The sequence below is a fragment of the Adiantum capillus-veneris genome, chromosome 20 (genome assembly GCF_014529385.1).
Source record: "Adiantum capillus-veneris isolate H3 chromosome 20, ASM1452938v2, whole genome shotgun sequence".
Classification (NCBI taxonomy): domain Eukaryota; kingdom Viridiplantae; phylum Streptophyta; class Polypodiopsida; order Polypodiales; family Pteridaceae; genus Adiantum; species Adiantum capillus-veneris.
In genome coordinates, this window is record NC_140950.1 from 132,131,803 (window position 1) to 132,159,556 (window position 27,754).

Consider the following 27,754-nt stretch of genomic DNA (forward strand, 5'->3'; position numbering starts at 1 on the left):
TTATTTATTTATTTGATATAGATTCAAAAATACATGGCAAATCTCCTGTGTGAATCCATCCATTGCCTCAAGGTCACACTTTCTTTTGGTCTTTAGCTTTTGTGGAGGAGCAAGTGGAGCCTCCACTTGACCTGTGTTTGCATCCTAGTGGTGAGTACAATGAAGTTATTTAAAAATAGTATATGCATTGTTTAAGAGACAATGTATGTGAGCACTATTGAGTGTGGTTTCTGTTTTGATGTAGAATTTCTCTTCTCGCTTCCTTTAGGTAAATCCGATGTTTGTATGCGCTTCTATTGAACATTATAATTTATGAGAATTTAGAACACATATATAATAATGCGATACGTAAAAAATATTGAAACTTACAACTTTATCATAGTCATTTGAAACTCATTCTATGGCCAATTTCTCTCTTGTTGGGATGTGTGAGTCCCATGATGCTAGCTCAGTTTTGAAAAAATCATCTATCCATGACTCCTTTGTTATTTTTCCTTTCTTTTTATGTGTCAAAACCAGTGGAAAACAATCAAACAAAGAACGGCAGATTTACAACTATTCCTTGCAAAGAAAATCTGCCAGCCACAAAGAGACCATCTCCGCTCTCCCTATTCTCTCTTTCTTTTCTCGTATGCGTTTCTGGCATTCTTAAGCTTTTGCTCAACATTGAAAAATCGAGACTTGCTTTGAATGCATGACTTGGAAGAAGTGGGTTTGTGAAGTTTTGCGCTTTCCTTTGGCCGACCTATTGGAAGCGATGGCATGACCATATTTTCACATTGATGCTTTCTTTCAAGGTGGCGTTTCATATCCACTCTCTTCTCAAAACACTGATGTTTGCTTATACATGCTTCATAAGCTAAACAATACCGCCACCACCTCCCGGATTCATCTTGGTTACATTTGAAATAGTTATTTTTCTTAACAATAAACAAACTCTAGATAATCAGCAGAAAGTGACTCTCTCTCTCTCTCTCTCTCTCTCTCTCTCTCTCTCTCTTTTTAAACTTCCGCAGACTCTCTCTCTCTCTCTCTCTCTCTCTCTCTCTCTCTCTCTCTCTCTCTCTCTCTCTCTCTCTCTCTCTCTCTCCACACACACACACACCCTCTCTGTCACACACACACAAGTGCTTTCTTCCTTTTCCTCTCTATCTCTCTCTCCAACACACATACACACATCTTTGCCCTCTCTCTCTCTCTCTCTCTCTCTCTCTCTCTCCACACACACACACACACCCTCTATCTCTCACACACACAAGTGCTTTCTTCCTTTTCCTCTCTATCTCTCTCTCCAACACACATACACACATCTTTTCCTCTCTCTCTCTCTCTCTCTCTCTCTCTCTCTCTCTCTCTCTCTCTCACACACACACACACACACACACACAATCTCCTCTCTCTCTCTCTCTTACACACACACACACACACAATCTCCCCTCTCTCTCTCTCTCTCTCTCTCTCTCTCTCTCTCTCTCTCTCTCTCTCTCTCTCTCTCTCTCTCTCTCTCTCTCTCTCTCTCTCTCTCTCTCTCTCTCGCTCTTACACACACACACGCGCACACACCTTTGAAGGATCGATATGTGAAGAAGGTGAGTCGTGTTCCTCCATTTCTTGCACCGGATTCAATCCCGAGTTGCTGCTTTGCCAGAATCCATCCAAGGGATCCTCTTTCATCGTGCTTGTATAGAGGTTTGAGCACCTACTATACGCCATGGGAGTAGGTGAGCCCTGTTTTTCCATTTCTTCGACCAGATTCAATGGAGAGTTGCTGCTTTGCCGGAAGTCATCCACAGGATTCTCTTTCAGCGTGCTTGTATGACGATTTGAGTGCCTAGTAAGTACTATGGGATCTCTCCTTCTTTATTTGAGAAAACTCTCTCTCTCTCTCTCTCTCTCTCTCTCTCTCTCTCTCTCTCTCTCTCTCTCTCTCTCTCTCTCTCTCTCTCTCTCTCTCTCTCTCTCAGCTTGAGGCTCCTCCTCTCTATGCTCACATTTCCTCTTTGGATAAGCAAAGATCCTCTCCAAATTTTTGAATTAGGTGGAATCTGATCAAAACTAAATTAGAAAAAAAAAACTCGAGATCTTGAGTTCAATTTTTAAAGATCATCGTAGAGGATTACATGCGCCCCTCTTTTTGAATGAGCACCGTTGATCCTACGCTTATGACCGCGTGGCACTTAAAGGGGAGGGTTGACAAAAAACATGAGCTTTGTAGATCCATCATTTGTTACGTTGAAAGGGTGCGCACATGAGCTCATGTAGAGCCATCATTTGCCTTTTCTGCCCTTTTTGGACGTGGCTGCCAGAGTAGTTTTGCGCATATGAATTAACAAAAAAAGCATTCTTTTAATTATTGACTGCCCAAAGTCGGTGCCCCAATAAGCAATGGCTACTTGACAAAGACGCCTCCCTGGAGGCTGAGGCTAGATACCTGTAGTACGTTAACCTCAACTCTGCAGGTCCTCGGTGCACTCCACATCATGTGAGGTTGCTTCATATTTGCAGCCTATTCGATTAACCTGATGCAACCCACCCACACACACACACACACACACACACACACACACACACACACACACACACACACACACACACACACACACACACACACACACACACACACACACACACACAGATCTATTATGTCACAACTAAGGAATATATAATGGCAGTCTCTGTGCTTGCAGTCACCTTGGCTCCTTGACCATAACATAGAAGTTCTACAGATGCAATTGTGCTTCCACCTGCATGGCGAGTTCCGATAATTCACAAGCAATTCAAGCTTCAATTGTAGTTCTTTTAATGTGTACAGAGGACAGTTCACACAGTAATGGTGCGCAATATCAAGCTCGGCGATTACTGCAGTTTGTAATAGCTATTCAACATTGGCTTTACCTTTAAGCTCACTTTAAGCCACGACAATAGTCCAAACTATCTACTGTCGCATGCATTGTTCGGCCCAAAATTCTACACTGTTGGAATTTGTAAACAATGAATCCATCGCTTGAATTCTACTGGATCATTGCAGACCTGGAAAGCCAGGGCTCCACTCTTACTCCAAGTGCAACATCACAAATGTTATTTACTACTCTAGTAATTTTTATATTCATGGCGTCACCATCGATTTTCGATCAACACCTTGAGGCACTTGCTGGAGTTTGAGAGTGGTGGATATTCCCACGCCAGCACGCATTTTGATCCCAAGTTCAAAGGCAAGTCTGGAGGATTACACAGATGATCTTTTCATGAAAAGGTACCGTATGCCTGAACTAGTCTTTTAATTTCTATACAAGCTATTGTGCCTTTTCTTCCGTCGATCGATAGAGATAATTTCGTTCGTCCTGCAGCCAATACTTGATGATAAGAAATCTCAACAAACCAAAGATGAAACCCATGTCACAATTGAGATTCGTTAGGGCATGTCTAGTTATGGTTTGCGTTTATGGTTATGGTTGTCGGTTATGGTTATGATAGGTGTTTTCGACTCCGGTTATGGTTTGCACTTATGCTTTTGGCTATGGTTATGGTTTTTAATTATGGTTATGGTAAGTGATTCCGGTTATGGTTTACGTTTTTGGTATTGTTTTGAGTTACGTATCCGATTATGGTTTGCATTTATGGTTATGGTTGCCAGTTATGGTCATGGTAAGTGTTTTCGACCCCAATTATAGTTTGCATTTTATGGTTTTTAGTTATGGTTATGGTTTTCGATTATGGTTATGGTAAGTGATTTCGGTTATGATTTATGTTTCTGGTATGGTTTTGAGTTACATATCCGGTTATGGTTTGCGTTTATGGTTATGGTTGTCGGTTATGGTTATGGTTATGGTTATGGTTATGGTTATGGTAAGTATTTTCTACTCCGGTTATGGTAAGTATTTTCTACTCCGGTTATGGTTTTCGATTATGGTTATAGTTTCTGATTATGGTATGGTAAGTGATTCCGATTATGGTTTACGTTTTTGGTATGGTTTTGTTTTATATATCCGATTATGGTTTGCATTTATGGTTATGGTTGCCGGTTATAGTTATGGTAAGTGTTTTTGACTCCGGTTATGGTTTGCGTTTATGGTTTTCGGTTATGGTAAGTGATTCCGGTTATGGTTTACGTTTTCATTATGGTTTCGAGTTACGTATCCGGTTATGGTTTGCTTATATATGGTTATGGTTGCCGGTTATGATTATGGTAAGTGATTCTGGTTATGGTTTACGCTTTCGGTATGGTTTTAAGTTACATATCCGATTATGGTTTGCGTTTATGGTTATGGTTGTCGGTTATGGTTATGGTGAGTGTTTCCGACTCCGATTATGGATTGCGTTTATGGTTTTTGATTATGGTTATGATAACTGATTCCGATTATGGTTTACGTTTCTGGTATGGTTTCAAATTATGTATCCGGTTATGGTTTGCGTTTATGGTTATGATTATGGTTATGGTTATGATAAGTGTTTTCGACTCCGGTTATGTTGCATTTATGGTTATGATTTTCGATTATGGCTATGGTAAATGATTCCGTTTATGGTTTATGTTTTTGGTATGGTTTCGAATTACGTATCCGGTTATGGTTTGCGTTTATGGTTATGGTTATGGTTATGGTTATGGTTATGGTTCGTATGGTTTCGAGTTACAGGGTTACCGGTTATGGTTTGGGTTTTTGGTTTCCGATTATATTTTGCATTGTCGGTGTGGTTTTCGGTGTTGGTTTACGTTTTCATTATGGTTTCAAGTGTGTAGTCATGATTCCGGTTATGGCAAGTGTTTAAGGTTATGCTTTACGTTTTTTGTATGGTTTTCGGTTATGGTTGTGTGATTTACGTTTTCAATTGCGTTTTCGATTCTGGTCTTCAATAATGCTTCATGTTTTTATATAGATTCACATGAATATAGTCATTCTATAAAAACCAATCTCGTGATTCCGAGATTATTTTTCTCCAAAGAGACATCTACTCTCTGAAAGTTCTATTCTCGGGATCCCGAGATTAAAATTTTTCAAAGAGCTAAATACTATCTGACAAATCTAATTCCAATTGTGGGAGTAGTAAGACCAAAATATAGACACAAATGTATAGTGATTATGCAAAATCCCATTTAAAAAAACAACTCATTCTCGATACCATATTTGAACGAAACTATACTCAAATAAACTTTAACATAGTAGGTCCTTGTTTGGTATACATTAGAATGACTCTTAATCGAGATGCTTGTATACAAGACATCTCCTCCCCACTAGAAAGTTTAGAAAGTCGTAGCATAAAGAACCTCTCCTCCTCATTTGAGGAACCATAGGTACAAGAGGAGATTGTAGCCCAAAAGCTATTTTTATCATCGCAATCTTGCACAACTCTCCCTAACAAGCAATATGAAGTCTCTTCAGGAGCATGCTTTTTTGACAAGGGAAGTAACGCTTGGCATGTATGGCAGACAAAAGTGGTTTTTGAGTCAACCACCATAGGTTTGGACCAGCAATGTGGACACCAAATCCGAGGAAACTTTTGAAAACAGACTCAACTTTGGCCTCGTTGATGCTTTCGTCTAAGAACTCCGGTTTGAGATGTCGACTTCCTTGGTATGAAAGTAGAACCCTAAAATCCCATTTGCACTCTGGTTTGAGATGTCAGCTCACTTGAATCAGTCACTTTCTTTTGTGGCTTGCAACCATGGCCAAGTCGAGTTAGTGTTACATTTGCTTGTATTTGACGCACATTTCCTTGTGTAGGCATGTCCACAATTTTGGGGCACGTGCTTGAGAACAATACATCTTTCGCCATAATGAGTTGGTTCCAAAGCATATTCAATCCTTTTTTATCTCTTTCATGCAACATTTTTGAATGAGACTCAGCATGTCTTTAAGACTTCCAATACAATCTGATAGATTCTCTAAAGAAATCTTCTCTTTTCCATCTTTGTCATCCTTTTCATCAACATTTCTCGGTAAATTGTATTCAAATGATTATCTACAGTAGGTAGAAGTTTCTTCAAAATCTTCAAAAAAATGAGATACTGTCAATCGCACACCATAGATGTGTTTGCATTGGGAGCTCCAATCTGCACAATGGCAGTAGTTGCTTTGCAAGCTTACATGATACCATGAGGTTGGGTCTAATGTACTTCTTATTTTGAATAGCAAAGACATGTCGTTCAATACTTGTAGGCTTGTTTGATCATGCTTGTACTTTTGTAAAATTTACTCTTCTACTTGTAACCTTGAGGTGTGTCTCCTTGACGAGCCACAGATAGAAAAGCGACCTGAGTCAAGTGCATAGACACAATATTAATACATAAAACTATGGCCCAACATATATCGTAGAGTTAGTCTTGTACCTATCTCTTGATTTTTCTTGAAGAAACAAGATAGTGTTCCATCCATTCGATTCCTTGTCTTAGAATCTCCCACAAGAGTGTGTAGCAACTCAACTACTGATCGATTTATACGAGCATCTAGAAGTGTGTATTTAATGTATTGCCACAATCTTTCATTCAAATTTGTTGTATCAACATTTCGATAGTTGAACAATCTTCCCCGCTTAGACCACATTGCTCTCCACATGCAACTATGTCCACACCAACCATTTGAAACATATCGCTGAACATTGAAAAATTATGAGTACTTACTTAGGAATACTTGATAGAGTCCTTCAAAGTCCTCTTCTGTAGCACTATGGATGTCATCTCTTATCTCTTTGGGGACCTGCATCTAGATAAATCTTAAAGAATTGATGAGAGTATGATAAGGTCATGACAACAATGTGTAACATTTACTTACTTGTGGAAGAAGATTCTCCACCCATGCTTTCTTTACATGGAACCAACACAAGACCGGATTACATGTACACATCATAAACCATATGGGTAGGCCATTTTCAAGTTGATTTGGTAAGACATTAGCATATAATGGTAGACCATATATGTTCGTTTTGAAAGTACTATCAATGATGCATGCATTATTATGTGAAAGATGTATCGCCATTTTCAACATCCAGTCATCTTGAATGATAAGTATAAATGGCTTATCTTTATCATCAACAGCCTCTAGATTATAAGGTTGACAATATAAAACCTAGAATATTACATGATGTTATTTTTCACAAAAGGACGGGAACAAAGGAGTAATCACAAAAAGCATTGTCGTGTTGTGATACGTACATAGTGGGAACGAATACTACAAGATCTATCTTGCAACTTTTTAAATACATAAGTATATTTTCCATAATGTACATATGCATATCTAAGAATAGTAATCATCTTTCTATCTCATCTTAATATTTATCTCAAGGGTAACATATTCTTACTTTACCATTAGAAAGTAATATGGGAAAAAGCGTCAATAGTTCCGTCTCTTTAACTTGGGGCAAAAATCATTGGTTCTTTCTTTCTACTATCGCATTATCATCTCACAACCTAGCTAGATCCTATATCTAGGGTAACTTCCAATATACATATATTCTATATATTATTCATATATTTCTTATATTTCTTTTTAATAGCTACTAGGAAGGCCTCTCACATCTCTTCAAATCTTCAAGTTTTATAAAACATAATGATCCATTCTTTGTTACCAAGGAGCTCGTTGAGAAAGTTTCACCTATTTATGACCCTTTTTCTTTTTGTACCACTGCAATCTCGCTTTAGAATGGTACTTGGCCAAAACCCAACATTCCCTATGATCATGAAACTCTTTGCTCACCTTTGGAAGAGGATGATCTCTGAGGTTTTATCAAAAATTATTTCATGGTTTACACTGAGAAAAGCTTTTCCATGCATGGGAACCCCCCCATATATTTTTGCCCTTTTATCAAAATATTTCCCATTATATAAGTTACTTTGGATTTTTTCTTTCTTTTTCACAAACGTTTTAGCTTTTATTAAATAAATAATACTTATGCTAATCAATCACGATGTAGCATAATAAGTAAGCTTTCTTTTTTGATCTCTCTTTTGACCTTAAAAATATTAAATATATATATTCTAGTATTTTCTAATATTTTTTTTTCATGTATGTATATTATTCCACTCTACCAAATATTTTATTCACTAGATTTCATTTTCAAACCTCAACCCCACTTTCAAATTTCAATAATACCTCCATCTAGATGATTGCCAATCTTCTCAACACTCTAGGTCATGTTTTCATACATATGAAGGAGCTTACACTTGAAGGCAAGAGAGAAGTCCACTCAAAGGGGACCACCAAAAGACTTTTGCAGCCACAAATAATACATTATTTGGCTGAATTTTTTAAGTAAAGAAGAACCTCGAATCTGAAGGAGCGTTCAACATGAAAGATGTAGCTCGTGACCTCAACTTTTAGCTCAATTTTTTTCAGAATTTTTGGTGTTATGAACATGGAGATATGATTTTTGTAGTGGACCCCAGTTTTCTCGTGTAATGGTGACACAGGCCATCCCCACTTTTCTTCCTTCTAGAATGGCTATGGTTCTACAAGTCTTCAAGCATGATTACAAGAGACAAGGCTCTTTTAATGAGGTCTTGGCTAGTTTAGAGTAATTCTATCACCATTTTTGGAGGATCCATCCTCATCAACAAATATCCACCTTCGACAACCTCTCTTATAATTTTCTTACCACTCTCTTCTCTCCCTAATAAGCTTATGTCTATCCAAAGCTAGACTATTGTAAATATTTCCTATCCTCCACATCCTACCCACATTCTCTCTTCTCTCTCTATTGACTCTGGTATTTTAAATAATGAGGAGACAAGACGGGAGCCACAGTCACATGCACCCCATTTTCCTAGTCACCAAAGTGGGACACTCACCTCAAATAGAAATATTGCTAAATCCTTGCCTCCTTCCCTATATAAGGAGGCCATGAGAGCTCACTTGGGGGGAGAGAACACACACACACACACACACACACACACACACACACACACACCTATCCATACACACTCTTGTGCTACATGCTTGTAGCATGAACCCTAATCACATAATCACAACACCATCATCATCACCATCACCATGCACAAAAGATGAGCACCACACCTCCACACCACTTGTAATTAAGGGTTGAAGGCACAATTTCAAGAAGAAGAAGGGTGGACACACTCATGATATTCCTCGTCATCAACTCCCATCTCTCCATTATGCCTCCTACGATCTTGCTCCCTTCTCATTTTCCTGCCATACGCTACCTATTGTATTCATCTTTTGCAAGCAATCAACACACTCCATCTTGGTGCCATACTTTGTGTCGCTTTGGATACATCTCATTGTGAGTATGGTATATTCTTGTTCCTTGCCATTTTTTTTCGGCTTATGTTAAGGTGTGCGGATTCGCCACCACACACACACACACTCTCTCTCCCTCTCATATTCCTATCATCTTGCTACTTCCATCTTAAGGTGTGCGGATTCGCCACCTTTTGTATGAGAAGTGAGCATACTTGCATGTATCCCTGACCTCGTTATCTTCCTTACTACATGCACGCGTAGCGAGCCCATTCTCACTCACTCACCACTCCTCTCACCTTATTCTCCGACCACCCCATTCTACATTTAGGCGTGGATCTTGAAATTGTTTTCCATGCATGCTTCATTGTGTATATGTATGCGTCCTAGCCGCATATCTTGCTAGGTGGTGCCCCTATTGTGTATTCCCCATGATGAGGCCATTGTGCATAGTCTTGGTGTAGAGGCCACCGGGTCTATTTTTTTTCACTTCCGCCTCTCATTTGGTGCCCCCACTGAGGAGGGCTCTTGAAACCCTTCAGTTTACAAGACTGAAAACCCTAAACTATTGTGAATGGATGAATGAGTATGAATGATTTTCTAAGTGGACGACAGAAGAAGAAGAGCTCCAAGCACAACTAGACGAACTCTGCATCTCCATCGAAGCTCGAGTGCCAGGCGTAACGGTAATCGATTTGAAGTGGGAGAGTCAACCAACACGCCAAACCGAGTGGATATACATAGGCCAAGTGCCAAGAAGAAGAAGGAGGAGGTGGAAACCATGTCCGCAACCTACAACCAACCAACAACAACAAAATGGAAGGAGCTCTGCACAATAGAGAATCAACACTATTCTACTTTGAGAATCGGGTAACTCAAGTCACCGAGATAATTATCATAGTCAGTTTTCAAGTCGCACCTGATGCTGCAGCACAGATAACAGAAGCATTGGCTCACACTCTCACTAGAGAAACTAGGGATCTACTGAGTTTGTTTCAGGAAAGAACACCACCCTCTCCTACAAGCTTGGACAGTGACTAAGCACCTCTAAGCTTCACATGAATCAGGACAACCTACCTCAAGACAGATCACACATACCAACACGTGTACGCTCAATCAAGGTAATATTGGACTTGAAGATTCACTACCAGCACGTCATTGACACCATGCCGGGTGGGGAGCGGTTTTTTGAGGTTCTGGCATTAGATCAGCCATTTGTTTTACCTTTGGTACAAGGCAATGTACCGTTTGAAGTTTTAATCTATGTCCTAGTATAATAGGGTATACACGCCTCCTTGTAAAGAAGAAAAAATTTTGCAAGTTAAGAAGTGTGTCTTTCTAGCTCTCTCTCAGTAATCATGGCAAGTGTAGCATTTCCAACCTTTACTGGTAAGGTGGACGAGGATGCTGCAGACTTTCTAGACAACTTGGAAATAGCATGTGTCATCTCTGCGAGAGATGATGATGCTTCGCGCTTGCACATCTTCCCACTGCTAATGAAGGTGGAGGCAAGATCATGGTACAATGCCTTGGCACAAGAAACCAAGGAACGGTGGGACTTATTAAGGGCAGCCTTTGTCAAGCGTTTTGGAGAGGGCACAACATCAGAGAAACTATGGCAATTGTTGACAGAGTTGAAGCAGGGCAGTATGCTGGAATACGCATCATATGAGTCAAAGTTTGTAGATTTATGGGGGCGATGGGTTGCATCGCTAAGAGAGGATGAGGGGGCACCTGATTTCCTAAAGAAGGATCGGTTTGTGGCTGGGTTATGGCCAACTCTTAAAGAGAAGGTGAAGGGAAGGTTTCCTGTTACGTATGAGCTAGCAGTTGAAGTGGCCCGCCTTAAAAACAAGAAGTTGCGCCTACAAGCCAGGAATATCGATGGAGAGGAAGCCGTTAGGACCCCACCACCTCTAGCACCACCTACAACAGTCGCCCAGAGGATTCAACCACAAGAACCAATTGAAGATCAGCAAGACCTGCTCAACCGAATCACCAATCAACTTGAGAATCTCTCAGTCCATTTGATACAACAAGGGCATGCACACAATCGCAACCAAGAGCAAGGGAGAGGACAACGAAGGCAAAACCAAGAATACCACTGCTTCGAGGTTTCACCACCAAGAGCAAGACCACCACCACCGAGGGCACCACGACAAGCACCACCCATGCAAATCTTACAACCACCGATTCAACCACAACCACCACCACCACCACCACAACCTCTCATTCCACCCTTACCCCCACCACCAGTTGGCAATCAAACAGTAAGCGTCATCAGTCTTGAAGGTAAGGGAAAGGAGAAAGTGGAGGAGGATAAGACCAAGGTTAAAGGAGTAGATGCCATTGGGGTAAAACGCGCTAGGCATGGTGAATCTTCTCAAAAGGAAGAAAAGATGAAGAATAAATGAGAATCTAGAAAAAAGCCGTCCAAGTCACGACATAAAATTGACATTGTAGATTTCTCTTTGGGTGAATGTTCTAAACCATATGATTTGGTTCAAGATGTTTCTGTGCAGGGCCCAAAAATCACCTGGCCCCAGTTACTCCACCTAGCACCTAGGGTGAGGAGACAATGGACAAAGATGGTTAACACGAGGCGACCAAAGCCAAAGATAGCTGGGGCTATCTCCGGGAGGAATCTAGACGACATACTACCAGTGATGGATGCTTACATCAAAGGGCAACACATCTCCAATATCTACATCGATGGTGGCGCACAAATATGCGTTATGAGTGAAAAAATGATGCACCGTTTGGGTTTTTAGAGGTGAGTCGGCCGGCACCATGCCGAGCCAAAATGGCAAATAATTTAAAAGTTCAATGTGTTGGTGTCATAAATGCAGTTAGGATAAAGGCATTCAACACCGAGGTAGATGTGGACATCTTTGTCATGCCACACAAAGGGGAGGGCTATCCTATCATTCTAGGGAGGCCTTGGCTTATGGCTATGAGAGCTAAGCAGGACTGGGACACAGGCATAATCCAGATGAAGGATGCAAAAGGAAGGCCAATAATTTACGACATGAAGATAGGTCAACAACGCGACATGGATCTAGAAACCTCTGAGGATGAGTTTTCTAGTGGGGAATCTTCAACCGCTTCAGAGGAGGAGTCAACAGTGAGTGAAGAAAGTGACAGTAGCATTGAGGTGATGGGGATCATTCTCAAGGACCCTAAGAAGATGGAGCAACCTGATGCCTCATTATCAAGCCAAGGGGAGACCAGGTATACAACCTCTGGTAGAAGCAAGTAAGCTACATCAAATGCTCTCTAGTGAGTTGTGTGGAAAGGAGCGTGAAGATTATATTTTGATGCTAAGTAATTTTACCACATTGTTCATTGATGAATATGATAAAATCACTGGCATCACAGTAGTTCAACATCACATTAAGCTCAAGGACGGAAGTAAACCTGTAGTGCAGAAGCTCAGGCGGCTAGGAGTAATTCAACAAGACGCCCTACTCAAAGAGGTGAGGAAATTGCTAGAAGCCGGTTTTATCTATCCTGTTGAAGACTCAGAGTGGGTTTCTCCAGTGGTAGTCACACCAAAGAAGAATGGTAAGTGGAGGGTTTGTGCTGATTACAAGCCTCTTAATGCTGCCACAAAGAGGGACCATTTTCCTCTTCCTTTTCAAGACGAAATACTCAATGAGGTAGCAGGACATGAGCTCTACACGGTATGTGATGGCTACTCAGGCTACTTCCAAATTAGCATCGCTGAAGAAGATCAAAAGAAGACAACCTTCATCACACCATGGGGATGTTTTGCTTACAGAGTTATGCCTTTTGGTCTCACTAATGCTCCAGCCACTTTTCAGCGATATGTGACATTTGTTTTTCAGCCATTCTTTGGAAAATCAATCCGTGTTTTTATTGATGACTTTTGCATCTATAGCTCTCGCTCTCTTCATTTGGAGAAAGTTTATGAAGGTCTAGCTAGGCTACAAGCTTTGGGTGGCCAACTCAATGTGGAGAAATGCCACATTAGTGAAAGCAAGGTTACTCTTCTTGGCCATGTGATCTCGGCCAACAGCATTGAAGCTGACCCAAGCAAGGTTCAAGCCTTGGTGGCTTTGACCTCTCCCACCACAACAAAGCAATTGGTGTCTTTTCTTCAAAAGGTGAGGTATTTGAGTAGGTTCATTCACTTGCTCTCCCAAGTGGTTTTCCCTTTACAACAAGTTACCCATCAAGAGATCTTCACTTGGAGTGAAGAAAATGAACAACAATTCAATGAGGTAAAACAAATTCTAGCTTCACTTCCCACCATAGCACCTCCAAAGTGGGACGAGCCATTTTATGTAAACCCTAGTGTTGGCAATGACACACTTGGGGCTGTATTGATGCAAAAGGATCCTCAAACTTCTTTCATGCGTCCTATCTACTTCTCTAGTCGAATGATGACCCCATCAGAAAAGGGATACACGGCAGTGGAGCACATGGTGCTTGCATTAATGTTTGCTACCACCAAATTTCGCTCTTATTTATTGTCTAGACCATTCATAATCTTAACAATGGAAGAAGTATTTCCTTATGTAATGCAGCACATGGATGTTTCTTCTAGGATTTCCAAATGGCTCACAAGGCTACAAGAGTTTGACTACACAATGCAAGTGGAGAACTCCACAAGGGCCAGTCTAGGAGGTATTCTCACTCATCGCCACTATGAAAAGAAGCTAAAGATAAAGCCAAATGATCAAGATATTACACCCGTGCTGGAAGTCCCTAAGGTAGAGGAGGCTCACTCTCTTTTCTTTGATGGAGCCTACAAGAGGAAAGTGGACAAAGCTGCAGCAGGCATTGTCATCTTCAACGAGCAAGGGGACAAGGTTTTCTCCATTGGGAATCTCTTGGATTCTCACTCTAACAATGAGGCAGAATATGCAGCTTTAACTCTTGGGTTAGAGTGGTGTGTCACACAGGGCATTCAACGGTTAAATGTATTTGGTGATGCCATGCTTTTAATAAAACAAATACAAGGAACTTGGGCTTGTAAAAATCATATCTTGCTAGGCCATTTGCGCAAAGTCAAGGAACTTTTAGGGAAATTTCAAGTTGTACAATTACATCATGTCCCTCGAGCAGAAAATCAAGAAGCAGATGCTCTAGCTAGAGAGAAGTTGCAAGATGTTTCAGTGGTGGGTGCTATCAAGTTGAAGCTGCCTCTCTTCCAAGGTAGCAATGCTATGCCTGACATCATGAGTTTCTTGGACACAGGAGAGTGTCCTAAGGATCTTACTAAGGGCCAAAAGCAGTGGCTTGTGCGCAAGGCAACAAAATACCGCCTTATCAATGACGACCTCTACTGCAAGGGTAAGGATCAAATTCTTAGGCGTGTACCTCTCTCTAGAGAGATCACTGAAATCATTTCAAGTTGCCATGATGGTGTTTGCGGAGGACACTTTGCACTTGACATCACTAGTAGAAAGATTCTACAAACCGGGTTTGTATGGCCTAGTCTACATAGGGATGTGCATCATTGGTGTAAAACATGCAAGGAATGTCAAAAGGTAGGGGATAGGAGGCTCACATATCAGCCACAGACTCCTATAATCTCATATGGACCATTTGAGAAATGGGGAATTGATGCTATTGGGCCTTTGCCAAGGAGCCAATCAGGTAAATTTTATATCATCATGGGTGTGGACTACATGACCAGGTGGGCTGAAGCAGTTGCCACCACCCGGATTACAGCTAAGGAAGTGGCTAAGTTCGTATTTGAAAACATTTGTTGCCGTTTTGGCACTCCTCTTGAAATAATTTCTGACAGGGGACCAGGTTTTAGAGGAGACCTTGTAGGAGAGCTAATGGAGAAGTTAGGTATCTCACGACGACACTCAACTCCCTACTACCCACAATGCAATGGTTTGGTGGAAAAGGTAAATGGTATGATCTGCAAGATCATCACTAAGCATGTAAACAATCACAAAAGTGATTGGGACAAGCATCTTATGGCTGCCCTTTGGGCTTATCGCACTTCATTTCGCACATCCCTTGGGTTCACACCATATCACTTGGTGTTTGGTAAGGAAGCCATTTTACCCATTGAAGTACAATTGGCTAGTCTCAGGGTGCTAGCTGGGCAGGTGGAACGTCCTAATGCTCATCTCCACAACCACATTCTTGATCTAGAGAGGCTTCAAATAGATAGAGAAGATGCTATCAACTATTATGCAGCACAGGCAGAGCAACGTCGACTTACCTTCAACAAGGGACTTAGGGCAAAAGGTCTCAAGAAAGGTATGTTGGTCCTACGGTATGATAACAGGTTTGACACTAGGAAGGATAAAAAGTTTTCACCCAGATGGGAAGGGCCATTTGTGATTAGAAAGCGCTATGCCAATGGCAGTTACCGATTGATGGATGCAGATGGTAGGCTCCACAAAACACGTGTCAATGGATGGAGGTTGAAGCAGTACTTTTTGAGATTTGATCAAACACCTATGATGGAAATCCCCGAGGAGGGAGACTCCTCCACCTCAATTGAAGAAGAATCAGGTACAACGCTAGAGGCATGAATACCTCTAGCCTTAGGGGGAGGGCTAATGAGGAAAGCTTTTCCATGCATGGGAACCCCCCCATATATTTTTGCCCTTTTATCAAAATATTTCTCATTATATAAGTTACTTTTGATTTTTTTTTCCTTTTTCACAAACGTTTTAGCCTTTATTAAATAAATAATACTTATGCTAATCAATCACGATGTAGCATAATAAGTAAGCTTTCTTTTTTTATCTCTCTTTTGACCTTAAAAATATTAAATATATATATGCTAGTATTTTCTAATTTTTTTTTTTCATGTATGTATATTATTCCACTCTACCAAATAATTTATTCACTAGTTTTCATTTTCAATCCTCAACCCCACTTTCAAATTTCAATAATACCTCCATCTAGATGATTGCCAATCTTTTCAACACTCTAAGTCATGTTTTCATACACATGAAGGAGCTTACACTTGAAGGCAAGAGAGAAGTCCACTCAAAGGGGACCACCAAAAGACTTTTGCAGCCACAAATAATACATTATTTGGCTGAATTTTTTAAGTAAAGAAGAACCCCGAATCTGAAGGAGCGTTCAACATGAAAGATGTAGCTCGTGATCTCAACTTTTAGCTCAATTTTTTTCAGAATTTTTGGTGTTATGAACATGGAGATATGATTTTTGTAGTGGACCCCAGTTTTCTCGTGTAATGGTGACACAGGCCATCCCCACTTTTCTTCCTTCTAGAATGGCTATGGTTCTACAAGTCTTCAAGCATGATTACAAGAGACAAGGCTCTTTTAATGAGGTCTTGGCTAGTTTAGAGTAATTCTATCACCATTTTTGGAGGATCCATCCTCATCAACAAATATCCACCTTCGACAACCTCTCTTATAATTTTCTTACCTCTCTCTTCTCTCCCTAATAAGCTTATGTCTATCCAAAGCTAGACTATTGTAAATATTTCCTATCCTCCACATCCTACCCACATTCTCTCTTCTCTCTCTATTGAATCTGGTATTTTAAATAATGAGGAGACAAGATGGGAGCCACAGTCACATGCACCCCATTTTCCTAGTCACCAAAGTGGGACACTCACCTCAAATAGAAATATCGCTAAATCCTTCCCTCCTTCCCTATATAAGGAGGCCATGAGAGCTCACTTGGGGGGAGAGAACACACACACACACACACACCTATCCGTACACACTCTTGTGCTACATGCTTGTAGCATGAACCCTAATCACATAATCACAACACCATCATCATCACCATCACCATGCACAAAAGATGAACACCACACCTCCACACCACTTGTAATTAAGGGTTGAAGGCACAATTTCAAGAAGAAGAAGGGTGGACACACTCATGATATTCCTCGCCATCAACTCCCATCTCTCCATTATGCCTCCTACGATCTTGCTCCCTTCTCATTTTCCTGCCATACGCTACCTATTGTATTCATCTTTTGCAAGCAATCAACACACTCCATCTTGGTGCCATACTTTGTGTCGCTTTGGATACATCTCATTGTGAGTATGGTATATTCTTGTTCCTTGCCATTTTTTTTCGGCTTATGTTAAGGTGTGCGGATTCGCCACCACACACACACTCTCTCTCTCCCTCTCATATTCCTATCATCTTGCTACTTCCATCTTAAGGTGTGCGGATTCGCCACCTTTTGTATGAGAAGTGAGCATACTTGCATGTATCCCTGACCTCGTTATCTTCCTTACTACATGCACGCGTAGCGAGCCCATTCTCACTTACTCACCACTCCTCTCACCTTATTCTCCGACCACCCCATTCCACATTTGGGCGTGGATCTTGAAATTGTTTTCCATGCATGCTTCATTGTGTATATGTATGCGTCCTAGCCGCATATCTTGCTAGGTGGTGCCCCTATTGTGTATTCCCCATGATGAGGCCATTGTGCATAGTCTTGGTGTAGAGGCCACCGGGTCTATTTTTTTTCACTTCCGCCTCTCAACACAAACTATGAGAAAGTGAACAGCGAATTGACCATCTTTGCATCGTATTCTGGCATAGGTTGAACCATCATCCATTACCTTTGTTTTCATTTAAACTCCAATAATGTACGAATTTCCAAAGATAAGATGATATGAAGATGTGTCCTGTATAAAGAATTTTTGTTTGACCTTTACGTCACCTATTGTCACCTTTACACTTGGACATGCTGCATACAATTCACCTGATGAATTGTTTGCCACTCTTACCATCCAACCATGTTCTATATCCATTGGCCATCTAGATTCGTTGTTAAGACTTTTGGACGTTATATTTATTTCAGAACCATGGTCAATTCAGGCAACAAATGGTTCTTCAAAATCACCTACCTTGACCAATGTCTCTGTAGTAGCCCGTGCCCAATGGCTTCTAGATTAGTGGCTCCTAGGAATACTTTGACATTCTTCCCTATCATCAGCAAATTTCACTTGCCTTAAATTCCAAGAATACTGGTAGCATCCCACCATAGCTTCATCACCTTCTTTAGAACGCACCTGTACTCCTTGTGTCTGCACAATATCGCCTTCAGCTTGTGGGCGAATAGACTCTCCAAGTGTTTGCTTCTTTCTCTTGATGATGTCAATAATTTCTTCATGGAATTCACGCTTGTCTATGCCAAGCACCTCCCCAAAAGTAAACTCAAACTTGCTATTCAAAATCCTCTCCTCTAGAAATTTCTTCACATCTGTACAAGCTCAATGTCAGATTGTAGTTTGTAAGCTGGTCCTTTTGGCTTACCTTTTGCTGGCTCCTTTTTCTTCCCTATTGTAGATTCCTCCATGGTCACTTTGTTGAAGCTGCCTCTTGTGTTGGTGGTGCTTGCAAAGGTGCTGCATCATTCCTCCCTCCACTTCTTGTAGCTCTTTTTGAAGGCCCTTCATCACCGTTTTCACGCCTTCACTTTTCTTCTACAATGGCTTTACAAGAGCTATCTTGTAACTTTTTAGATACATAATTATATTTCCTATGATGTACATATGCGTATTTAAGTATAATAATAAGCTTTATCTCATCCTATTAATTATCTCAAGGGTAACCTATTCTTACTTTAACGTCAAAAAGTACTATGGAAAAAGCGTCAATAGCTCCGTCTCTTTAACTTGGGACAAAAAGCATTGATTCTTTATTTCTACTATGTCATTATCATCTTACACCCTAGCTAGATCCTATATCTAGGGTAAATTCCAATATAGATATATTCTATGTATTTTTCTTATATTTCTTTTCAAATAGCTACTAGGAGGGAATCAAATCCTAGTGGGACATTGCGTGGCATGATTTCAAAGATACACTTATTTTAATGCATTATTGCAAGAATGATTACAAAACTTTTTCAAGGAGCAATGTCATGCTTTCATATGGCATGAGGTGTCCATTGGAATCAAATAAAAGTCTAGGCTAAGGGGACCACAAGAAGACTTTTGCTGCCAAAATTGTACCCTATTTTGATGATTTTTTTACACAAGGTTCCAATCTGAATTGGAAAAAGTATATAAAATGGTAGTTGTAGCTAATGAGCTGAATTTTTTGCCCATATTTTTACTTTTTTATTTGGAGCCATGGTTGAGGAGATATGATCAAAATACTGGACCCCAGTCTGCCCACATCATGCAAGGACAACTCATTTCCAACTTTTTCAGTTTTTTGTTCACACTGGCTCTTCTCTTTTTGTGTAAACCCTTGGGGTTTCCCTTCACCTATAAAAGGGGACCTCTTCTTCCTTGAAAACCATTGAAGCATTCAAGCCATTCAAGCCATTGATGAGAGGAATTCATGAGGGAGTGAGTAGTAATGCCTAATTGTACTTAGCCATTAACATAAGCCTAAGCCTACACTTTCTCCTAGAGAAAGACTACCATTCTTGTAAGCTATCCTTGGAAGATCAACTCTAATCGAAGAAGGTCTTGGACTTGGTGTATCAATCAAAGTTGAATTCTTCCCTCTTTTTCTCTCTCCATCAAAAATGGTGCCGAAGGATTTGACAAGTAAGATGTGTTGTACATTGATACTTTGTTGATTTCTTGTTGTTTTCTTTTTCATCTCTAATCCAACATATATATATATATATATATATATATATATCTAACCTCATATCCTTAACCAGACCTATCTCCCTCACTCTTAGAAATTCATTCTCTCTACAAATTCTAGGTTCTCCTTGCCACAGGAACATCTCTCCCCGCAGTATCTTTATTGCCTACGGGCAAGAATAGAGCTTGGGGGGGAAACTTTTCATCTCTTCACTTCTCTCATATCTACATTTATCACATACTATCCTAAATGAATAATCCACATGATGATAATTTCTATCGCTTCCACTTTGTGCGGTCTATTAGAATTAACGTATGGAGTAGCCATAAAATACACTTTCAACAACGTATAGTGTTTCTCTTTGGCCCAGAAAGGCTCAATGAAATACTTCTTTCACCGGACCCCATCATACTACCTCTTATAGACTATAACTTTTCTTTTGACGTAAGTGTAGTTGTCTTGCTATGAACCAAGAGGACTTGTACACACAATTAATCCCAATCACTAGACAAAATATATATATTATGGTAAGCACAAAACTACAATTCCAAAGAACAATTCGTAGCTTGTTTGGTCGGCAAAGATTGAACACCATTAACTCATCTATTAACCCTTTTATATTACCCATGATACGATATGACCATAGCCTTGATGTTTTCATCTTTTTGTTATTTTAATATTCTCTTTTGTGTTCTCTCTTTGTGTGTGTGAGTGCAAGAAAGAAAGAGTGGGGCTTCTTTGATTGCACTTCCTTCCAAACCACAGTGTTCATGGCATCTATGGTTTAACTCCTTCATATAGTTTTTTGGAGTTCTCTCACAAACTATCGCAGCCAAAAGCCCGGTGATTTCCCACAAATTTCTCGACAACAATGGGCTCCTTGGTAACAAGGAATGGATCAAGATGCTTTGCAAAACTTGGAGATTTTGAAGAGATGTGAGAGGCAATATGTACATAATGTACAAATAGGCATGAAAAAGAGTGGGTTGCTAGAGTCTACTGAAAATGTTTTGGGTTTGTGAGCAAGTTTCTTTTGTAGATACTATGGGTGAGCTTGATTAAAGAAAACCAATGATTCAAGCAAGCAGTTGGCCCAGAAGTCCATGTTGAAACTAAATACAATAGTGTAGCAAAGGAGGTGAAACCAGTAGCTTCACCCTTATCACCCAACAAAAGGGAAAAGATTGAGCGACCTGCTTCGCAACCAAGTTTGAGGAATCCTAAAAATATTGAGCACACCTTCACAAAGGAGTCTTTTCAAGAGTTATAAATTGGTTGTGAGGAGTTTCTAAGACAGGAGGAGACTAAGTGCTTTAAAGAAATGCTTTCAAAGCATGCTAAGGCTTTTGCATTTGAGCCACATGAGATAAGATGTGTTGATCCTTCTGATGTAGCTCCTATTATAATTTTTACAATACCTCATGTGCCTTGGAATCTACGGCCTATTCCAATTTCAAAGGCTCATTTGCCTAAGTTAGTAGAGCTATTGAATGAAAAGATAAAAATGGGGATTGGACCCTTTTTGTGCTCCATAGTAAAAAGGGTGGTTCACAGTTCCAAAAGAGAATGGTGCTCCACGCTTTATCCAAGATATGCAACCAGTCAACAAGGTGACAATTAGAAATGTAGGTACATGATTGATAGTGGATAAGTTTGCAGGGAGGGCAATCTACTCAATGGGAGGCCTCTACTCAAGCTATAATCACTTGCAGCTTGCAATAGAAAGCAGAGACTTGACAACCATGAGGAAACCTTTGGGTTTGGTAATGATGTGTACCTTGCCGCAGGGAGCAACCCACTTAGTTGCACATATAATTAATGGGATGAATAAGGTCTTACATGACTTTATTCCTCAAATCACAATGCCTTTCATTGATGATCTGCCTATCAAAGGATGTGAAGAAAGTGAGAAAGATGAAGCTTTGAATCTCAGGAGATGTTGTAAGTTTATGGTAAATCACATAAATGATTGTGATAAATTTTTGTCTAGGTTGCAAGAAGTGAATCTTACTTTGTCAGGGGAGAAGTCTATGTTTGGGGTCAATGAAGTGCTCATAGTGGGGCACATGTGCGGGCCATATGGTAGGAAACCTTGTCCAACAAAGGTAGATGCCATCCAAAGAATGAAAGAAATGTGCACTAGCATCACTGAAGTTAGAAGATTTCTGGGAGCATGTGTCTTATATCTTATTTGGATTCCACATTATGCACCTATAGCTGATCCTCTTTATCAATTTTTTAGAAAGAATCAAAAGTTTAAATGGACAGAAGCACATGTAAAAACCATGAAAAAGCTAAAGTAGTTGCTCTAGTCAGCACCAACTTTGAGAAATGTAGACTATGAGTGTCAAAGGCCGGTAATTGTGACAATAGACACCAGTCCTACAGGAATTGGATGGGCAATAGGGCAAGATGACAAAAAAGGACACAGGTATGTGGTGAGATTTGGAGCAAAGGTACTAAGTGCTTGCCAAAGAAACTATCCACGGATAAAGTGAGAGTTATGGGGTATGGTTACAGCTTTGAAAAATGGGAAAGAGTACCTAACTGGTGCATGTGTGGTTGTAGAAACAGATTGTCTACCACTTCGTGGGATGATTACAAGCTGCTCAACGCTAGGCATTGCTATGTTTTGGTGGATTGCCTACATTGAGTCCTTCAATCCCAAGTTTAAGCACATTGCAGGTAAGACAATACAGTGGCAGATATGCTATCAAGGGCAAGGTATGAAGATGATTCACAGATGATTGACGAGGGAGATGATGTAGGCACAAAGTTCTACTCTATCTCTCATGTCAAAGATAACAATGTCTACATGACTAATCCACTTGAATTGTTCCTGAAAGAGCTTTATGAAGGTGATTGGCTTCTCATTGGAAGCTACTTGAGTACTCTAACAAAACAGGATGATTGGTATGAACAAGAATTTAGGAGGATACGCAAGAAAGCATATGGGTACTTTTTGAGGGATGCTTACTTGTGGAAGACCCTTCTCCAAGTTGAAAGAAACATACTGGTGGAAGGGTATGTATAAATATGTATCTCAATTTTTAGAGTCGTGTGTAACTTGTCAAATGTATTCAATTGTCAAACATCGTGATGGATTTCACCCTACATATCCACTAGCCATGCACTATAAATGGGTTGTGGATTTAGTCAGAATTCCTTTAGGACTCTGGCAAATGAGATACTTAGTTCTTGCATGAGAAAACCTAACTATCCAGGTTGAAGGGTGAGCATTAAGAGATAAAACCACGGAAGCTATGTGCAAATTCCTTCTTGATGAGGTGATTTGTTGTTATGGTTGTGTGGGAAAGATCACTGCAGATAGAGGTGAGCTGGATGCCGAGGAAGCAAGGGAGTTTTTTTCTAGATTAGGAATCAAGCTTTCTTTTACTACAACTTATAACCTTGAAGGCCATGGAAAGAGTGAAAGAGGGCATCCTCCTATCATAAAATCTTTGGCCCAGTCTTGAGAAGGAAGAGTTGGTGGTAAGTGGCCAAAACTGTTTCCATATGCTTTATGGGCTAATCGTACAACACATAGCTTAGTAACTGGCTATATGCCTGCGGAGCTGATGTATGGTCAAAATCCAGTGATGTTGATTGAAGATACAATTCCCACATGGAATGTACTACCTTGGGAAGAAGGGCTTAGCAGGGAAGGTCTCCTTGCATTGCACATAAGGCAACTAGAGAGAAGACCTGGAGACATTGAGGCTCCAAAAGAACGACTCAAAAATGCAAGGTTGAAAAACAAGGACTACTTTGATAATCGACATCGGCTCAAGAGCAAAGAAATTGACAAAGGTGACTGGGTTTTAGTGTATGATAGTAGCCTTGATAACCAAAACACAGTCATGCGTAAGTTTTCAAAAAGATTGTTTGGACCGTATGTTGTAAAGCATGTGCATGAAAATGCTACTTACAGCTTTTCTAAACTAGATGGTACAAAAGTAAAGGTTCCCATCCCAGGAAAAAGGATCAAAGTGTTTAAGAGAAGAGGAGACAATGATCCAGAAGATGTTGAGGAGGAGGAAGAGCAAAACACAGGTGAAGATCAAAGTGAAGATGAAGCATTGGAATCTATCAATAAAGATGAAATCATGGAAGATCTACAAGAGGACTAATCTTGCAAAGATCAAGTGGCACATACTAGATGATGTGCAGTTTTAGAGGGGTAGATGTCGTGCTATCACACTACATAGTCTGAACAAATGCTACAAGATCTATCTTGCAACTTTAAGTATATTTTCTATAATATACATATGCATATCTAAGTATAATAATAAGCTTTCTATCTCATCCTATTATTTATCTCAAGTGTAACATATTCTTACTTTACTATCAGAAAGTACTATAGGAAAAGCGTTAACAGCTCCGCCTCTTTAACTTGGGGAAAAAATCATTGGTTCTTTCTTTTTACTATCTCATTATCATCTCACACCCTAGCTAGATCCTATATCTAGGGTAACTTCCAATATATATATATATGTATATATATATTCTACGTATTTCTCATATATTTCTTTTTAATAGCTACTACTAGGAAGTAATCTAATCCTAGTGGGACACTAGCTTATATGATTTTCAAAGATGCACTCATTTTAATGCATTATTAAGAGGACTCTTACAAACCTTTGTCAAGGAGCAATGCCATGCTTTCATATTGCATGAGGTGTCCAGTAGAATCAAGTGGAAGTCTAAGCTAAGGGGACCACAAGAAGACTTTTGCTGCAAGAAAGTGGGGCCGTAGCTTATGAGCTGAATTTTTTGCCCCTATTTCTACCTTTTTATTTGGAGCCACGGTTAACGAGATATGATCAAAATGGTGGACCCCAGTTTGCCCACATCATGCAAGGATAGCCCATTTCAAAATTTGTCATTTTCTGTTCACATGGCTCTATTCTTTCTTGAGTAACCCTTGGGGGTTCCCTTCACCTATAAAAGGGGACCTCTTCTTCCTTGAAATTCAGGAGGGAGTGAGAGTATTGATGCCTAATTGTGTTTAGCCATAAACATAAGCCTAAGCCTACACTTGCTCCTAGAGAAAGACTAGCCAATCTTGTAAGCTATCCTTAGAAGATCAACTCTAATCAAAGAAGGTCTTGAACTTGGTGCATCAATCAAGGCTTGAAGGCTTTTCTCTTCTTCTCTCTCCATCAAAATGGTAAATAACACTCGAAGAGTTTGTCAAGTAAGATGTGTTTTACTTTGATATTTTGTTGGTTTCTTGTTGTTTTCTTTTTCATCTCTAATCCAACATATATATCTAATTTCATCTCCCTAACCATATCTATTTCTCTCACTCTTAGATAGTCATTTTCTCTACAAATTCTAGATTCTCCTTGCTACAGGTACATCTCTCCCCACAGTATCCTTATTGCCTACGGGAACGAATAGGGCTTGAGAGGGAAATTATCTTTTCTTCACTTCTCACATATCTAGCACAAAATTTCAATTCCAAAGAACAATTCGTAGCCTGTTTGGTCGGCAAAGATTGAATGCCATTAACTCATCTATTAATCCTTTCATATTACCCATGATACTATACGACCATAGACTTGATGTTTTCATCTTTGTGTGGTTTTAATATGCTCTTTTGTGTTGTTTCTTTGTGTGTGTGAGTGCAAGAGAGAAAGAGTAAGGCTTCTTTGATTGCACTTCCTTACGAACCGTAGAGCTCATGGCATGTATGGTATAACTCCTTATATAGTTTTTGGAGTTCTCTCACAAACTCTCACAGCCAAAAGCCCAATGCTTTCCTGGCAAGACCGCAAACTTCTCGACAACACGCAAGAGAGGTGCCAAGAAATGGCAAAGAAAATTATGATCTCCTCAGATGTATGATGTAAAATCAACTTTTTAGAAGTAATAAAACATATTTTGAATTGCCTCTCTATCTTGTATGTTCTTTTCAATGTGATCTCTCAATCTTGTGAATTACTAAAATTGGTGATGTGTTTTAATAAGCAATGCCCTTTTTCTTAAAGCAACAACTCAGCATAAGTGGGATGGACATGATTACTCCCTTCAACTTAACTTAATACATCAAGAAACCAAAAAGGAAAATCATTTTGGGGACAGTACAAAAATCATTTGAGTGAAAGAAGCGGAATTTATACTGTCATGTTTCATAAACATTTGCTTTCACAAAATCTTAACATTTTTTGGTATCCTGGAGGGCACACAAGGCCAGATAATGCAAAAAAGGGGGTGGTCACAAGGGCGCGCAAATTGCCCTGGATGGCTTATCTATGCGTCCTTTTGGCCACCCCTTTTTTGTATTTTTTGGCCTTTGTTGCACTCCAAGACCCTAAAAATGGTGAGATAAACCTTAAATTTAACTTTTCATGCACATGATCACTCCCTTCAACTTAACTTAATACTTCCCTAAACCAAAAGGTCAAATCATACTGGGGACAATTAAAAATTATATGAGTGGAAAGAAGTGGAATTTATAATGTCATGCTGCATAAACATTTGGTTTCATTAAATATTAACATTTTTTTGTATCCTAGGGGGAAAACAGGGCCAGAAAATGCCAAAAAGGGGGTGCCCACAAGGGCACGTAGATGAGCCATCCAAGACTCTTGGCTAGGCCATCTGCGCGCCCTTGTGGCCACCCCCTTTTTTGCCTTGTGTGCCCCAGGATATCAAAAAAAGTTAATATTTGATTTAAATTTACCAGAATAATTAGAAAAGGCAAATGAATTTGGAGACAATAGACACAGCTCTCAATCATTTTGTCATTACAAACTGTTCATTATACCAAAATCACTTGACTTAAAATACATGAATATTAAAAAAAGGCAAATGAATTTGGAGATGGTAGACACAACTCTCAATCATTTTGTCATTGCAAAGTCATCTGATTACAAAGAGAAGGGTGTGCAATATAAAAAGGGAGGTGTAACTTTGGCTAATGCTCAAAGTTTCGATGCAATCTGCATGTAAGCCAGATATCCTTTGGATGTATTGTCACTCTCTTTCCATGTATGGTGCATACGTTGGTATCTTCCAACACCGAAATGATGTGGGCCTCTGCAGCTTCTTGAATAGACTAAAACGCCATTGCTTGCATCCTATATTGATTTCCATAGCTTTGAAGCACCTCCTTTACCGTGCAAGCAAAGGGGGCGCGTCGAATTAGAAGCTCGATAGTCTTCTGGTAGTGCCGGATTTATACAAATGTTAACTTTCACATTTTCTAGTTGGCAGCATTTGGGCTTCTTGAAAAACTTAGATTTGCGCATGTTTATATGCTTTGGTGTTGGATCTGCCGCCTCTTCTGAAACATCCTCTTCCCTTGCCTCCCGATCTATGTTGTGGGGAGAGCTACCTGGCCACCAGGCAGTGTCTTCCCCCCCACTAGCACCTTGTGTGCGCACAGTATTTGAGCTTGTTGCCATGGTGGATTTGTCTCTGATTGAGTATCTGTATGGACCAATCGAACTCTAGATGGTCCTACTTGCGATTGGTGGCACGGCAGCTCCTCCTTGTCAAACTCTGATGTTTTCTAGCCCTCCTCTTCTCGCCAGTGTTGGGCACATTGCTTCACTCTACGTTGAGGCGTTTGTTGTTGTGCACGTGAAGAATCTTTTGTCCTCGATGACTCATGGGCCCGACTACCGTGCCCGCTCCTTGAAGAGTGCCTAAAACGGCCAGGTATTCACAACCATCTTCTTGTGCCTTTAAGCCATGCCGACTTCTCACATCCTTGGAGGGTGTTTCTATTGGCAGGCGGATGCTCTTTGGAGGTTTTTTTGGTGTGCGCCATTGGGTATGGTAAGAGCTCACTTGTGCTTAAGAAATGAGTGGTTTATGAGAGCATCCAATATTTATAAGAGCTTTCTTTACACTAATTTTGCAAAAAACTATTATTTTTTAAATGGATCCACCAAACTTTATTAAAAAAATATGTAAAGAAGAGTTGGACCTTGTGTTCACGTGTAGTCACTCGCACAGAATCCACTTTGACCCTTGTCGCACTCTGCATTGGCGCCATGCAAATGGTT

The 27,754-nt window shown here is 40.1% G+C and overlaps 1 pseudogene; it reads right to left on the bottom strand.

Annotated features, from left to right (window-relative positions):
* On the bottom strand, nucleotides 1–27,148 carry LOC147433250 (uncharacterized; annotated as a pseudogene).
* Nucleotides 27,149–27,754: the final 606 nt, after the last annotated feature.